The sequence below is a fragment of the Notechis scutatus genome, chromosome 1 (assembly GCF_049901735.1).
Source record: "Notechis scutatus isolate UNSWTSFEM ecotype Mainland chromosome 1, rNotScu1.2, whole genome shotgun sequence".
NCBI classification, from domain to species: domain Eukaryota; kingdom Metazoa; phylum Chordata; class Lepidosauria; order Squamata; family Elapidae; genus Notechis; species Notechis scutatus.
In genome coordinates, this window is record NC_142009.1 from 38,763,781 (window position 1) to 38,780,653 (window position 16,873).

Below are 16,873 nucleotides of genomic sequence, written 5' to 3' on the forward strand. Positions count from 1 at the left end.
TCTGGCATTTGTAGTATCCATAACGTTACCTTCAAAGCCACCTGTATTTACTGCCATAATTGGCCAGAAAATAAGAGGTTCCTCTCAATTAGACAAAATCCTCTCACATGGATTTGTCTAATTTTGTTCTAAAGCCCCTGAAGCCAATGGCCACTTACTGAGGCAACATATCCCATCCATCATTCTTCTAACATTTATAAGAGAAAAGTCACTGCTTGTTTTCTGTATATTCTGCATAATTACATAACTTTGGTTTCATGCATCTAACAATCATTGGAAAGTATATAATTATCTCCTTAATACACTTCTTCATCTACACTGTTAAAAATATCAATTACTGAAGTACTATATACAACTATCAACATCAATGATTAAGCTCTTTGTCCTAGACCAGCATAAATGTACTTATTGTGTGTACAATCCTACATACCTGAGAATGTCTCTTATTTTGGGACTCACATGTTTGTGTAAGATTGGATAGGATAACACTACTAGAGATTGTAGCACAAAAATAGTATTAACTCAGCTACATTTTCAGTTAACTTCAAAAATTTTAATGAGATTAATTCAATATAAACTTTACACTATAAAGTTGGCTGTGCAATGCTACAAATTTGGTTAAGAAGGAATATTTTGGAGCATCTCATTAAAACAGTTGTAATTTCTTCCAAGATCACATCACTACTGAGGGTACAATTTCTACCACAATTCTGCAAACACATGGCTATTTTAATTGTGACTAAATGTGCTGCTCTGGCTTATTCTGAAGCAATTTTCCTCAGTCAAATCTAAAATATTGCACAGCCTTAACTACAAAGCTTATTTTAGAATAATTTCCTATTATTTCAATGAAATGTTGTTTAAGATTTAAAGAGGCAGCCAACTGCACTCATGCTTACCTGGAACTATGTCCAATTGTTTTCAATGGATCCTACTCTTGAGTAATTATGTTTACAAATAATTATTGCTTATAGTTGCTTTATAAGCATACTGACTTTAAAACAAATATTTTTGAAATAATATAGAACTAAATTCTGAGGGTAAAGATTGTTAATCACATAGGAGTAGAAATTAATTACTTATCAGTTTTCTTTTGCAAACATGAACATTAAAAAATGAAAGTCAATTCCATTAAAATATTCCCTGATTATTAAGAGAGATTAAACTATCAAAATGAAACTGTTTAAAATATATGATACAATAGAAGTTTGGGGTTTTTTTTTTGCGGGGGGTGGGGTTGAACTGACTTATAACATATACATTACCTCTGATAAAAGGGCAAATTTTATATATATGCTAGGATTTTTGAAATGACAAGTTTAAATAAAAATATATTTTAGATAGTTCAATTCCCACATTTGATTGAAAAATCAGTTGTCTATCTAAATTTAGTGAGGTGAACAATTGCAGTTTTTCTAGAAAATATTTAAGACTGTAAATGTGAATTTAATATTTTAAAATATTTGCATAAGTTATTTAAATATATGAGTTGTTTCAATAAACATTTTAGTGGGCATCCCTCTTCTTATTCTTTTTAATTTCATTTTAATCAATTATCCTATAAAGAGTTGCAAACGTTGAACAGTTTCACCTCTTTTATGTTCAGAATAATCCTATTAGATAGATTAGATTGAATGCAGGTAGCTAATGTAACATCTTCCACTAATCTTTGGGACTGAGAAAAATTTGGACACTTCTATACTTGGTCCGATATCTCCTACAAGCCTACTAGTTCTCCGCTCTAGAGCAGTTTAACTATCAATTAGCTTATGGATGACTGAGTAAATACAAGTGTGTGTATGTGTGCGTGTACATGCGCGTGCGCATACCTAGCCTCAACAAGATTTGTATGTGGTGCTCCTAATGTTTATATTCAAATGGCTAAAATAAAATGGAAAAAGACTATTGTCTTGTAAAAAAAAGTTTTTGGGTGTGTGTGTACATATCTATATATTTGTCTATTTGTCTGTCTTGGGGTGCAATGGCTCAGTGGTTAAAGAAGCTGAGCTTGTCATCTGGAGAGCTGACAGCTCGGGTTAGAGACCCAAGCTCTGTGCAATAGAGTGAACTCCCATTACTTGCCCCAGCTTCTGCCCACCTACTGTAACGATTTGAAAATAACCTGGCAGAAATGAGAATAACTTCATCCTTGATAAGTTGATTTAACGCTTGCATCTAGTTTAGCAGTTCAGTTTCCTTGAATATTTGGGTAGTTTTCTAACAATCTTTTTGATATACTCTATCTGTTCTGCCTTATTATTACCAGTGTTTTTCCAAAAAGAAGGCTGGGTCTTATTTTCTTTAAACCCCCCCCCAAAATGGCGAAGCCTTCTTTTTGGAGGGTTCTAATTATTGACTCACCTCATGGAGGTGGCACTGACAGCCCTGCCCAGCAGGAGCCCGGAAAGCCATCTACAGCCAATAATAGAGCTCCGGATCAATCCAGAGCTTTGTTATCACTGCAGACGCCTTCCAGCAGGCAACTGAAGGCGAAACGGAGGCCGGGGTGATGCGTACGAGTGACAGCAAGTGGCCACAGAAGAAGACAAGGCAGGTGCGAGGTTTGCGAAGCCTGGTAAGCAGGGCAGCTCCACCCCCTCATCCCTACCCTAGCTTATTTTTTACCTGTGTGCCTCACCCCAAACCCTGCACCCCGGGTAAGCGGGGTCTTAATTAGGGCTAATTTTGTGGGTGGCGCTTAATTTGATCACATGCGCTCGAAAATGTGATAGGGCTTCTTTTCAGGGTAGGTCATCATTTTGGAGAAACACGGTAATATTTTATCACTGTTTTCCTAGTATTTCTTATAGTGAACAGGCATCGTTAAATACACCAGTGCAGGATATGGAACCTATGGAACATCATAAACTAGCAATTCCTCTGGTAAGGAAGAAATTAACAAAGAGGAGTCCAAAATGTTTACAAAGATTGGGGGAGAGATGTCCGAATTTTCAGTCTCAAAGCAAATTTATCTTGAAATTAAAAAATGAAATTGCCTTTGCTGTTCCATTAATCTTGTCCAGTAATGCTGAGGACACAGTACACACACACATATTATGAAACTCTGATATACATATTCAAATGACTAAGAACATGTGTCTGTAGTTCATACTTTATGCATTTTCTGAAAAAAGATTGTTGTGTGAACATAACTGTCTCATAAACAGAACTGATGGCGCAGAAAAGCTCAGCCTGAACAAGGCCAACTCCATCACTGTGTGAAATGAAGCAGATATTTGAAGCTGCAGATGGGCAGAGCCTACTTCCCACTTCCTGTACTGTCAACTGCCTGCCCACAGCAGTCTTTTCATTTCATCTAAGACTGGGGTGGGGAACTATAGCCTTTTTTTGACTTGTGGTCTTCAACTCCCAGAATTCCTGAGCCAGCCATAAAGGGGCCATAGTTACCCACCTCTGGTCTAAGACAAATGGATCTTGGGAATGGTTTCCTGTCCTACTAGTCTCCTTTTTGCCACTGCTATGAGATGGACCTCAGATTGACATACACGAGGCATTTGTAGTACTTGTGGACAGTCAACGTGGCCACCTCACAAAGTCACTTGGAAGATCCCTTCAAAATGATGTATAAAGAGCAGTTGATCCTAGGTGCAACATTGCAGCTAAGGAAGAAGTCTATGAAAGCAGCAATTTCTCTCTGTTTCAGGAAGTGAGTCTTCTGGAGTTACAGCTGAACCCAAAGGTTCATTCCTCTACTCCTGCTGGATCTGAATTCTGCCAACAGCCAGCATGCAGCATCCCTGGCATTGCTTCCCTACAGCAATAACCAACTCAACATAAAAAAAGGCTCCCCCAATTCTGTAGTTATAAAAATGCATCTGATTATTAGAGCATAGTCCAAAGTCTATTTTCCAGCAATTCTCCATAGTGTAAAGAATTTGCATTACAGGAAACACCTTGGTTGAAATAGTTGAAAATATGCTAATCAGAACAGAGTGTGCTGAGCAAGACATGCCAACAGTCAAAATCTGTATAAAGCTGCATTATATGAGCTGATTGTGAAGTTGATGACTGGGTTGTTTTAATAATGCATAAATTGCCAAGAGTTACCAGGCAATAGTGTATGTTCATGTTTGGAAACAAGAATATGTATTTTGTTGAAATGCCCCTACAAATGCATATTGTATTAGTCTTTGAAGAACAAACTGGATTTGCAATGGTATTTGACTGCAATATGTACTTCTGTAATGACCTGTAATTTACTTTACATCAGTATTTATACTAGCACTCAATATAGCCAACTTGTGGGCAAACCTTCTTACAAGATTAGACAGTAGATGCCAAAATGAGGTTTCCAAACACATGCTTAACAGAGGTGGTATTCAGCAGGTTCTGACCAGTTCTGGAGACCCAGTAGCAGAAATTTTGAATAGTTCGGAAACCTCTGACTGGAGATTTTACAGTATCCTTCCCCTGCCACACCCACCAAGCCACGTCCACAGAAACGGTAGTAAAAATTTTGAATCCCACCATTGATGCTTAATATATGTGCAGGTGGAAAAAGAGGGAGAAAAAAATGAAGTGGATGGATTTGATCTTCATTGTTCTTGTTTTTCTCCTTACTTCAATTATGAAAAAGCAGTTTTATAAGAGGATTTTCATTATGTAAGGTACTGAATAAATGACTTTGGAAAATGATAGGTAGGCAGTATTACAGCAACCTCTACTACAACTAACACTGAATGCCCCCCGCCCCCGTGAACCTTCTTCAAGTTTCAGTTTTTCTATTATTATATATTTAGTCTGACAATTTAAATTGGGTGATTTAAAAATGAGAAAGAATCAGACACTGTTTGCAGGTGTTTAGAATTTTGGTTGCTTAAAAAAGCTGTTGAACAATATTTAACATTTCATTATTTTTTCAGTGCCAGCATTTCAATGAACCACATGTAGTGTTTAGCACAGGGGCATTGGAGACCCTGGCAAAGAAAAGCATACATCTTCTGAAAAGAAAGAAACATGAGTGTGATTCCCATAAGCATGTTGGTAAGATTTGGGCAATGCTCTAGATGGAGATTAAGAAGAGCAATCTTAAAGTTAGGGAACACCATGTAAAGACAATGGGCAATGCAACTCATTTTATTTTTATACTGAAAACTAGTTTCTTTTTTTTAAAAAAAAAACTCTTACAGAAAGCGATACCATCAACCTCCAGTCTACTAACAATACAATACTCTCCTGCTTAGCTGGTTTATGTATTAGGTCAGTGGAAATAGCACTATGTCTTATAATGAGGATACAACACAGTTTTTGTAATTGCATTTTAGCATTCCCATCAACTAGATATTCTGGATCAGAAGGGCAACTGATATAATCATAATGTCAATGAGAAAGGCTGTTACAGCAGAGAGTAAAGATTATATGGGGGGAAAAGCAGCTTTGAAACTGGTAATTATTACCAGTCCACTAATAGCAAATGATGCATTACAATTTTACCGTATAATCTGTATTTCATTCAGCTTCTTGTCAGGGCAGTAGATTGTATTACACTGTTCACAATGCCAAAATTTCTAACCTACAGTCATCAATAAAAATGTTATGTTCCATAATTCAGCAAATGACTTTCTTAACAACATATTCAACTGTTCTAAAGGCTAAAGTCAATTTTATACAGCATTTTTTAAAAGTCACTTATTTACTAGTCTAAACATAATATATATATATTTTTATTTGCTCAGATGAAATAGTAGATTTCCTTTTTTGGCCATTTCTGCTTGGTGAGGGAGTTTGGGGGGGGGAGTAGAAGAAGAGGGACAGAACAAGAATATGTAAGCTGGGACAGCAAGACAGTTTAACTCCATGGGTGATTTACCACCTGCTTTGAAGAAACACAATTTCTAATTTGTCTATTAGTAGTTGATTAATTATGAAAGCTATTGACTGACCATTTTACCTCCTGAAGATATCTCTACCAGCCAGTGAAGGATTTCTAATGCATTAAAGATTAGAAGAAAAATCCACCTAAGGCAAATGCAGCAAAGTTAGAAAGTTTGCATGAGGTGAAGAACAAGGTGCAGTTGCAATGTTTTTCTTTGCACCTCTTTTAACTTTTCATGCATACGGAAAATGTAATGGGACAAAATATCGGAAAGTTTAGTCCTCAGTTCATCCACGGTGCTTTGGCACTTTCTTCCATTCCAGTGAGAGAAGAGACAATAAATAAAGACCAGAATTTCTCAGCTTTGGGGAATATTCTGAGAATTGAAATCCACACATCTTAAAATTCCTGAGTTTCAGAAATACTGCATTAGATAAGGAATGCAACAAACTATAACAAAAGGTAAGACATCAGAAAATAAGAAAGTAAGGATGAAGACATGGGCAGAGCCAATATAAAGATTAAATTTAATACATTCCAAGTTCCATTAAATCAATTTAAATATCTTATATAAATACTGCCCAAGAAAATAATACTTTCCTTCTTTTACATTAACATTTGCACCCTAGAAGGGCTCAGTGAATGGAATGCAAGACTTTTTGGGAATGGCATGCATGCAGTCCTGAGATCCCAAGTGAGTATCTCTGCTATAGATTCATGAAAAGTTATAGAAAATACTGTAATACTTCTGATTTACTAGCTCCTGATGAGATTATATAAACATCAGAGTTACACAAACATAATAAATTGTATGTTATCAAAAAGCATTCCACAAAATTCTTGGTATGTATTTATAAAGTACCAGAAAAGGGGTCTAACATTATTTGCCCTACTGGAAACCCAAGTAGCAGCTTAGCTAAATGGTTCATGAACACCATCAATTTTGCAACCTCGCCAAGTATTAAGTCAGGTAACATATTCAATAGTACTCCCAAAAATTTAGCCTCTGAAGGTGCTTCTGGTTGTGAATAATCGGTCATTGTCACTGGCTTGAGGAGGTATTCCCTAGCAAAAGTGACTATTTCAGACAATGTAGCAGATTTTGGCCCACTTGGCTGACAGCCAGCTCCCTCTGGTCCCTGAGTCACTAAAGTCCAAGCTTGGTGAAGGCCCACTGAACAATTTAAAATTATGACATATTTTATATAGAATCCTATTTAAGATTCTCATGGCTTTATGTTAATTGTTCATATTCATCCCAAACTATTCAGAGAGCAAATGAAAAACCATTTCAGTAAAAAAAGCTGAAGTAAAAAAAAAAAGTAAAAAAGCTTCACTAATCGGGGGCTTCTGGTTTGAGCTTCTTCAGCGACAGACCGAAACCTCGTCTCTGCGAGGCTTCGATCTGTGCTCGCCGCTGGAGCACCCCGAGCCGGCTGGCTTCAGGGCTAAGCCACCCCGTAGAGGTGGTGAAGAGGGGGGAGACTGCCTGCAGGGTTGAGGAGAGCCGCATCTCTCCTCCCCAGCTGGCCATAACTCCCTTTCCCGAAGGCGGTTGCAGCGGTGGTCAGAAATGGCCACCACAAAGAAGAACTCGACCGGAAAAGAATGTGCAGGAGGAAGATAAGAGGAGAAAGTTTTGGTTGACCAGGTCAAACAGCAAAAGCAACAAATAAGGTACCCTGGAATTGAAACTGTTAAAAAACAATAACATTGTTCCCTAAGAAGATTTTTAAGCTGCGAAGGAGAGAAAAAAGGGAAAAGATTTGGTTTTTTTCCCTCCTTTTCCTATACTGACAGCTAAGAGACTTAAGCAAGAAATTGGAAAAAAATCCACTTTGACATCAATAGGCATTTAATGCTGAAAATAAAAAGTCAAAGGGATAATAAAGATTTCTGGATAATTAAAAGCTTTTGAAAACAGGAAAGGAGAGAGGAAGAATAAAAGGGCAGGATCTGGAAGGGAGGAGACTGCCTGGAATTAAAAAAGAACTTATAGCAAAATCTCAACAAGACTTCCAAAAGATACATTCTAACTGAAATATCGCAACAAAAACCCCAGGAAGAGAAAGTAGAAAAAGAAATAAGAAGATATAACTCGGGACTATCTGGATTACTTGATGATTTCTGGATTCTTGGTTATTGTTTTGAATGACTAAAATCAATCAGGTGGTTGTTTAAAATGGCTCCACTTTTAGAAGAACTGAAAATGGAACTTAAAAAGTACAAAGAAGATGCGTAAGAATGGAGAGGTTCTTTTGGCTTCGTATTTCAGTTTTTAGAAATGGAGATTTGGAATTATGAGAAACAACAAGAAATGCCTGCAGAACAAGAAGATTGCGACAAAGAAGAAGCCATCTTTAATGAACAAGTAATCTTAGATGCGGGGGGAAAAGGAAAGGGGGGGAAGAGAATGGAAAGTTTAAGATTGGGAAAAACAACTCCAAAAAAATAATAATAGTGAAAAATAAGTATAAAATCAGAAAGCAACAGAAGAGGGAAATGCAGAAGAGAGAATTGGAAATAGAGAGACAAGGGGGTAAAAAGGGGAGGGAGAAGATGAGAGGGAAGAAAGAAAGGAAAAGAAGTCATAAAGGACAGAAAAAAAATACAGAGAAACAGGGCCTATTTAGAGATAATGGGTGAAAATTTAATGGAAAAGGGATTCTGCAAAGGTTCATAAGATAGTATGGTTATATTAGAAACAGAAATAATTTTAGAAAATATGAAACAATGTATGATTAAAATGTCTGATAAAATAGCTATCGTAATTCAGTGGAATGCTTGTCAATAAATAAATGTAATAAAAGGTATATTTAATGATTTATAAAACATACGTGAAGAGAAATAAGGGAAAAATTAATTATGGAGATTATATGTGTTTTTAAGGAAGTATGATATTTAATTGAAAAGAAGTGTTAAAGATGTTAAGATTTTAATGATTATTAATGATAGAACTGAACTGGAATGGAATGAGGGTTTATAATTACATATATTTACAATCTTTTTTTTTTTTAAAGAATATAGTGTGTATTATAAGAATGTACCAAGCAGAATTCGATTGGAAGTTATGTATTATGTATTATATTGAAGGTCATAACCTTAAGGTATATATTGAAGTTTAAATAAGAGTTGAATGGATGTAATTAAAAGATATAAAGGTGTCATACTCCAATTAGTAACTACAGGAGAAAACTTGTTTAATGAGAAAAGATAATATGAAATTGAAACAGAACAGACAAAAGTATAAATATAATGATTTGAATTGAGATGAGATAATCAAATTAAAATCGAGAAAATCAAAAGAGGGGAAAAACTATATAGAAAATGTAAAATAGTATAAGATAAGGAATAGAATACAAAAAGGAGCATGAAATCGAGTTTTGTGTCTTTATAAAGAAGTTCAACCTGGGACCAAGCTATTTTCAAAAAAGATGTTTTACTTGTATTTTGTATGTGTGAAAACCCAAATAAAACTTTATTTTTTAAAAAAAGCTCCACTAATCATTTCCTGGAGTAAAGGCCTCTTCTATAACTTTAGTACACAAATTTGGGATATAATTTAAAGACAATAAATTTACTGCGGTTCTTATGAGAAAACGTATACATAGGAAAGTACCATTTGGACTTCCTTAGCAACACCTGAGAACAGCTGCTTCAAACTGGTTGGCTACCTCAGGTATTTTAGACAAATTAAACAGAGGAGATATAATTAAAATGAAACTCTTGAATATACTTCAAGTATATTCAGCTTATATTTGTCTTCTCCTTTGGAAGGAAAATATATGTGGTAGAAACCATATTTATATTTCCCTATGGAGGCCTCGATGAAAACCTATCTGAATTTGATTCTCAACATGCTAAACAAAACAAGCACTCATGCTTCCACTCCCTCCAGAGCAGTGTCTCTTTTTCAGTAAGATTTTCGGGGCACAGATGGGTTGTATAGCTCAGACCAAGTGAAAGACAGTGTATTGTTGCTCAACAGAGGCTGTACATCTGTGCAGTATATGCACATTTCCCATGATAAACTAAGGAAGAATAGTATGCATATGCATTTCCATGTTCCTTCTTCTTCCTTATTGCCATTATCTGTACTCAACTATCAAGAAGCCTACATAGAGGCTTAATGACAGAATATCTGGATGGATGACTGATTGAAAAGCAAAAACCATTTATATTCTGCATCCTTGTGCTCTTGAATTAGATATAACTTGAATACAACAGCTTATTTTTTCACTAAAAGGTTTTTTGCATCCTTAACATGCTGATCATCAACAGACCTCTGCATATTTTACAGTTCCATGTAGATGAAGAAAAGCACTGAAAGTATTGAATTCACAGCCTGGGCATTTCTGCTTACCTTTAACACAAACAAGTTTTTATCTCTTAAGGATTGGAGAGATGCTTTTGAAGAATTAAACCCCAGAATTACCAAGATAAATTTCAGGGTTTTTAATACTTAAAAGGCTTTAGTACTTTGCATAGTGCCTTCCAACTCCCTCTTGTAAGCAATGGGGTGGGATGCAAATTTTTTAACTACTAGTTCTGTGGGCGTGGCTAGGTGGGTATGGCCAGGTGGTCATGTGACTGGGTGGGCGTGGGTTTTTTTTGTTTTTTTTGCCTACTGGGTCTCAGGGAAACCTCCTGGGAGCAAAAAATGGGGTGGGGTACTGCGTGCTTTCTAGCTAATCTAAATCGCGTGGCACAGCTGATCTTCAGAAAACAGCTGGTCGATGGGGGGGGGGGAGGAAATACCTTGATCTTCGGAGTGAACCGGTTTTATCCCAGCTGATTTTTGGAGCTACCAGTTCACCCGAACCGGTAGAATCCCACTCCTGGTAACCATGGACCCTAGTCTAGACACAGAATATTATCATTTTACATCAAATTTATATTGCTCCATTTGGTATTTTTCATGCACTCAAATTATAGAGCCCAAGATGATGATATGGGCAACAGTTTCAAGATAACCATCAAATATTAGCGCCTTCAAATAACAGTAGCACTGTGTGGTATTGATTTCATTTTACTCAAGTGCAGAATTTGGAAATGGGCCAAGAATTCAGCACTAGTCGATAAGGCTTTGGAACCCAATGACTGTGAAATTTTCTGAATCTAGGAGTGGAATTATATTACAATTTCAGAAGACTACATGTTCTCACTTTTAAACCATTTGAAGCTTTTTATACCCCCCTGGAATGGTTAGAAACATTTGTGTTGATGGGAGGGGGGAGTCAATGAGGATTTGAGCAAAAAGAACAAACATATGGACATTCACTTCTTTTATATAATTTAAACAGACTGAAAGATTCAGTTTTTCTTCATGCACTGTTGAATTATCTCAGCACATTTTTATTTCATTTGATTATTATTTTTAATTAAGCACTCACATACACAGAGCCCTAGGAAAAAAGCAGCCTAAGTTCCTTAATGCTACATGTGCAGTGGTGCAGATTATTCCACGATTTGAAAATAAAACAATAGGTTACAGCTAAGAGACAGCTGGAACAAACCCAGGCTAAGCATGATCGAAGACTATCCTACTTAGCAAATCATGCTAATTTAGCCAAACTGAAGCACTGGGTTGCCAAGTTTCAACAGACCTTTACTATGCACTATGGATGGAACTTCTCTAAAGTGCCTCAAAATTGTCAACAGCATGAGATTTCTGGCTTATAAAGAAGCTTTTCCAAAGTCAAGAGAAAAAAAAACAATTATGTGTCTTTTATTCATTAGATTTATATTTCAAGTTGGTTTCAGGAGCTCTTGGCACCATACACAGAACTCTCTCCTCCCACTTCCCCCCCCCCCCCAAACCTGGGCAGTAAGTTGGGCTGAAAAAGTGTCACTGGCCAGCAGTAATCCAGTTACTTTATTGGCTCATTCAGTGAACTTCTAAGAATAGATCAAAACCAAAGTCTCCCTGGTGCCAACCCAACATCTTAACCATTATTAACCAACCAACCTAGTCCTCTGAATTCTACTAAAAAATCTCCTATACCTATCTAGTAAGCCTGGTTCTCACAAAGAAAAGAGCAGTGGATCTATTTGCATTTATTCTATCATATTACATATCTGAACATTTGTATCAATCCTGAGTGGGGTAGGAGAATTTATCAGAGAAAATCCCAGGCTATATGCTATTGACAAATTACTATGTTTGCTTTAATACAGGACTCATCTGAATCACTGCTTGCAACACAAATGGTGTATTTGAGATACAAATTGATTTCCTCTTTTGCGAAAATGCTAAAACTGCCTGTAAAAATGCCTGTGTTTACCTTTCAGCAGATAATTCTCTAACCTAATGTTTATAAGCACTCTTTGGGGCTTGGGAACAGTGCAACTCAATAAGGAGACAATTTTAATACTTTCTCATTTTTAAAAAAATCATCCCATGCCAATTATTCACTCTTCCCACCTGAATCACTATTCAACAATATAAAGATTGTCTTCATCTCAACATAAATGAGAGCAACACATTAAGGATTAAGGGTTTAATGTAAGCAAAGGAAAGTAGTAAAGTGAGCTTCAGTTGTCATTTGTAATTACTTAGACTTACTTTCAGTATATTCAACATAGATACTCCTCTCCACCCCTTGCATAAAAGGTATAAATGCAAAACAACTTTGAAAGGTGCAAAGGGTAAAGCAGTACATATCAAATCCTAGTACTACCAGTTTCTTTGATTCACTCTTTAATTTTCATCCCTTACTAAAATTTCATTGCATGTACCATGAGTTGGCAAATCCAACTTCTGCATGCAAGTACTGTGGAGTATAATGTTAGACTGAAGCCAAGTAAGTGGGAGCAACTATCAATTTAGGCTACTTCTAGCATTCATGTCACATGGCTGCACTGTTCTAGCAAGACTGGATCAATGGGCGAGAGCCACCTGGTTTTTTTCTCTGCCCTGCCAAAGTACCAGAAGGAGGAGGGGGAGAAACACACGGTGTTTGCTCCTAAGAGCCAGGAAGGGAAACAAGAACATGGAGCAGAGAGTGGGCCAGACAGAAGGGCCCCTGTTGTGCCACCTCCTTCCCTGCCCTGCTGTGCATATAGACCTGCCAATTCTCTGACTTTCAACACAAAATGCAAGTTTTAGAGTATCCCCCTCCCTCTCCCAAACTTTAATGGTTTGCCTTTATTCTATTAGGTTGTATCTGCACCAAACCATAACCAGTTCTTGGTCATTAAGGTTTTTTAGGAGCCTGATTCTGATGTTAAAAGAAAACAAGTATTCTGCAATTAAACTCCTACATTATCTTCTCAGGGCCCTGAACTTCCAAGCAAGCTTAAAAAGTATAATAATGCTGTTATGACAGATAGATGGTAAGTCAAGAAACATTCATACCTCACTTAATGATGAATGGAACCTGTATTCAAGTTTCTTCCTACTCACACAGACAGGTCTGCATTCTATAATCTGAAGTGGGAATTGTGGCAGAATTCTGATATGACAGTAAAATTTTAGAGTGCGTGAAAAGAAAAGAAACTTTTTCTATATTAAAGGGGAATGGGCACCTATCTTCTAAAGAATAGTTTTTAAAAATAAGAAAATGTTTTAATTGAGCTCAGAAACATATGCAATCAGAATAATTTCTTTCATTTTTTTCTTTGTTTCCAATCAGTAGTTTAACTCCTGTATTTTATCTGGAGTCAGAATTTGAAAAAATACTGATTTTGACCATTTCAGACAGGATTGATGAATAGAATAACATAGGATAGATATATGACTAAATGATACGTCAGAAATAAATGGGTGTGGAGAAGGAGATTCTGACAATGGGATGAATCTACTTGATTTTGTACTGGAATCTGCATGTAATTATGACAACAAATAACCTCATAATGATCTCTTTCATGAATGCACAAACAAAGCAAATTCAATTGCTGGAATCTTATTAAACATACTATCAGTCCCGATTTTTTTTTACTATTTTAACTCTTTATAAAAAAAAAAACAGCATTATACTCATCATTATTTATTTTATAATAAAAGATTGATATCACAATCCTATTCAGGGATCTCAGGATTCTTTCTAAACAAGTTGCATGATGACCACATGCAGCTTCAATTTGCTGCCATCTCACTAAACTCAGTGAGATGTTTGTCAGTTGATATGTATAAAATTATCCAAATGTAACATTCAATTCAGTTTTATTGAAATGACTGTTTCATTCAGCTTTTCTAGAAAATTCCATGCATTATTCTTATAAAGACTCAATAGGCTTGATAAAACTTCAGTTGCTTGTCTGGATCTGGAAAAGCAGGAGTAATCAGAATTAGCCAAGCATTTATACAAATTGTATTCAGTTTTGTGGGTCACAAATTGTGTGGACTTTTTCCAATGACCAAATAAGGGAAGAACTAATCCATCCATAGTCTTAAAAAAAAGATTTTTTTTAAAAAAAGAATAGCAGTTATTGGTATAGCTAGAATCCAAAGCAGGGCCAGCTGGGAAGAAATGATACAAATTACATGCCACTGAAGGGAAAGCAATGGGGATGGAAGTTAAGAGAGTAAAGTATTTAAACACTTTATTCTGCCAAATCAGTAATGGAATGATATGTTCGCCAATGTGCTAATAAACTTTGTGAAAGCTTTCCTTATTTGTAATAGTAAAGACAATGTCCAAAATGTATTAGTATTTGTACACAATTGACATTTTAGGAGAATTAAAAATCTAGCATTTCCACTGCTACAAGGCTTCTGTTATGCTAGTCCAGAAATGTCAAGAGTTCCAACCTGTATAGAATGAATCAGAGAAATGGCTATGATTTGTACCAGTATGTATCCTTCTAGGAAGTGAAGGAAATGGGAGTAGGAAACTTAGTAATGAGAGCAATCCAGGTTACCTTGCTAAGAATATGACTGTATCTCTAGAAGGCTACAGTATATCCATTGCTGTTGAGGCTTAGTCAGAATTGGGTCCAAAGCAGAGGTAGTATTCAGCGGGTTCTGGCCAGTTCTGGAGAACCGGTAGCAGAAATTTTGAGTAGGTTGTTAACATTCTAAGCAGTTCAGAGAACCGGTTTTTAGAAGAAATTACTGGCCTAATCCTGTAAAGAAGGCAGGAAGGAAACATTCTTGGCAGGACTAGACTTCCTGTCTCAGGAATGTCTCTGGAGTATTTCCCCCCTCCTTTGCTGGCACTTTGCTTGTGTTGAATGGCCATTCAAAGTTACAATGGCACTGAAAAAAGTGTCTTATGACCATTTTTCACACTTACAACTGTTGCAGCATCCCCACAGTCATGAGAGGCCAGGCGAGGAGATGCGTGCCTCAATGTGAGTGATATTGAGTTGGCCACAACCAGCCAATAACATGACCACTAAGCCATGTCCACCCAGTCACATGACTACCAAGCCACACCCACCACATAAGCCACGCCCACAGAACCGGTTGTTAAAAATTTTGAATCCCACCCCTGATCCTTTCCCTGCCACACCCACCAAGCCATGCCCATCAAGCCACGCCACAAAACTGGTAGCAACATTTTTTTGAATCCCACCACTGGTCCAAAGGTCTTTCTACCTAGGGTTCAGGGGACAAGCATGTTTTCTACTGTATAAACCACAAAGTTCTTATGAACGTGATTTAATCTGGGCAATCTGAAACAAAACAAAATTTTCCCTTCCCTTCCCCTCCCCGCTTCCTCCCTTTGTGTTTTATACAGGAACTGTGATCAATTCCTTCAGATGGAAAAAAGAAAATGGGATAATTTTCTTTCAGATTGCCCAGATTAAATCATGTTCATTAAGAACTTTGTGGTTTATACAGTGAAAATGTATTTGTCCACTGAACCTTAGGTAGAAAAACCTTTGAACCCAATTCTGACTAAGCCTCAACAACAATGGATATACTGCAGCCTTAAATTTGTTCATAAGAAAGAAGTGGGGTGGGACTTCATCAAGCACTGGATATGATTCCACAATTCCTTTCTTAAGTGACCACTTGCTGTACATACTCATTAAGGAGACAAAGAGATAACCAATCATTTTGAAAGACAGGACAACGGAAATACATGATCAGGTAATGTTAATCAAAAAGTATTTTTAGAGGAAAGATGGGATCAAAGGCTAAGCTATAGTCCTTACTTTTTGTTTTTTTAGAAGGCTATTTTAAGAATGCAACCTGGTTGAAGGGATTCCCCTTTAAACAGACAAATATATGTTATCTGAGAACTCATTATCAAACTTTGACCTTCTCTTCCATCGATCTTAGAGGATGATTGAATAAGAATTTTTTTATTAGATATACACAATGCCTGCTATCACTGAAGTTTTTTTTCTTTCAAAAAACAAATACTAGGGATTTTCTAAAACTCAAAAATTAACATTTTCAGAGCTTGCCATGACAAAAGGAACTTATGATCTCTCTTGATACAGCAGAAGTTGATAATTTCCATCAAAAATAATATAAGTTTTTACCATTCTTCTTAGTCCTACACACGTCTATAGTCAGTTGCCTTTCACCTTTTGAGGCTCAGAGCACATACTCACTTTCATCTTCTACCAAAAAACAGATGCGTGACAATGGGAATAGATAAGAAAATTAGTATATTCTAATAAGTTACTACACAGGAAAACTGATAGATTTTAAATAAGAGACAAAGAGAGCAATCATGATAAAATTAAATGAGGAATTAAGCTTCATGAGTAGAGGTAAAAGAAGTCTTAGCCATTCCAAGATTAATACAAATGTATACTGGTCAGCAAATAAAAATTTTAAAATGTGATTTGATTAAAAAGACAATAGTTTTCAAATTTAAATGAAAAGATCTAATGAAAGATATTGTCTTAGTCTGCCAAAACTAAGAATAAAATGTCATTAGCTGGGTTTAAGAAAGCAGACATGTTATTCATGTCAATTTATAGACAAGATTATTAGAATATAAACAATCATTTTGTAGAGCCAAACCAGAAATTGGTATATTTAATGTCAAAGCCACTTCCTGAAAGGGATCCAACAATGATTCTCAAACCTGTCTCATATCTAGGTAATGGGTTTCATTTCATTCTCAAACCCTC

General features: G+C 36.3%; 1 protein-coding gene across 7 annotated transcripts in view; it reads right to left on the minus strand.

Moving 5' to 3' along the window:
* Positions 1-16,873, minus strand: part of BCL11A (BCL11 transcription factor A) — a 203,951-nt gene that overhangs the window by 15,779 nt on the left and 171,299 nt on the right. The gene's annotated exons all lie outside the window — the stretch shown is intronic.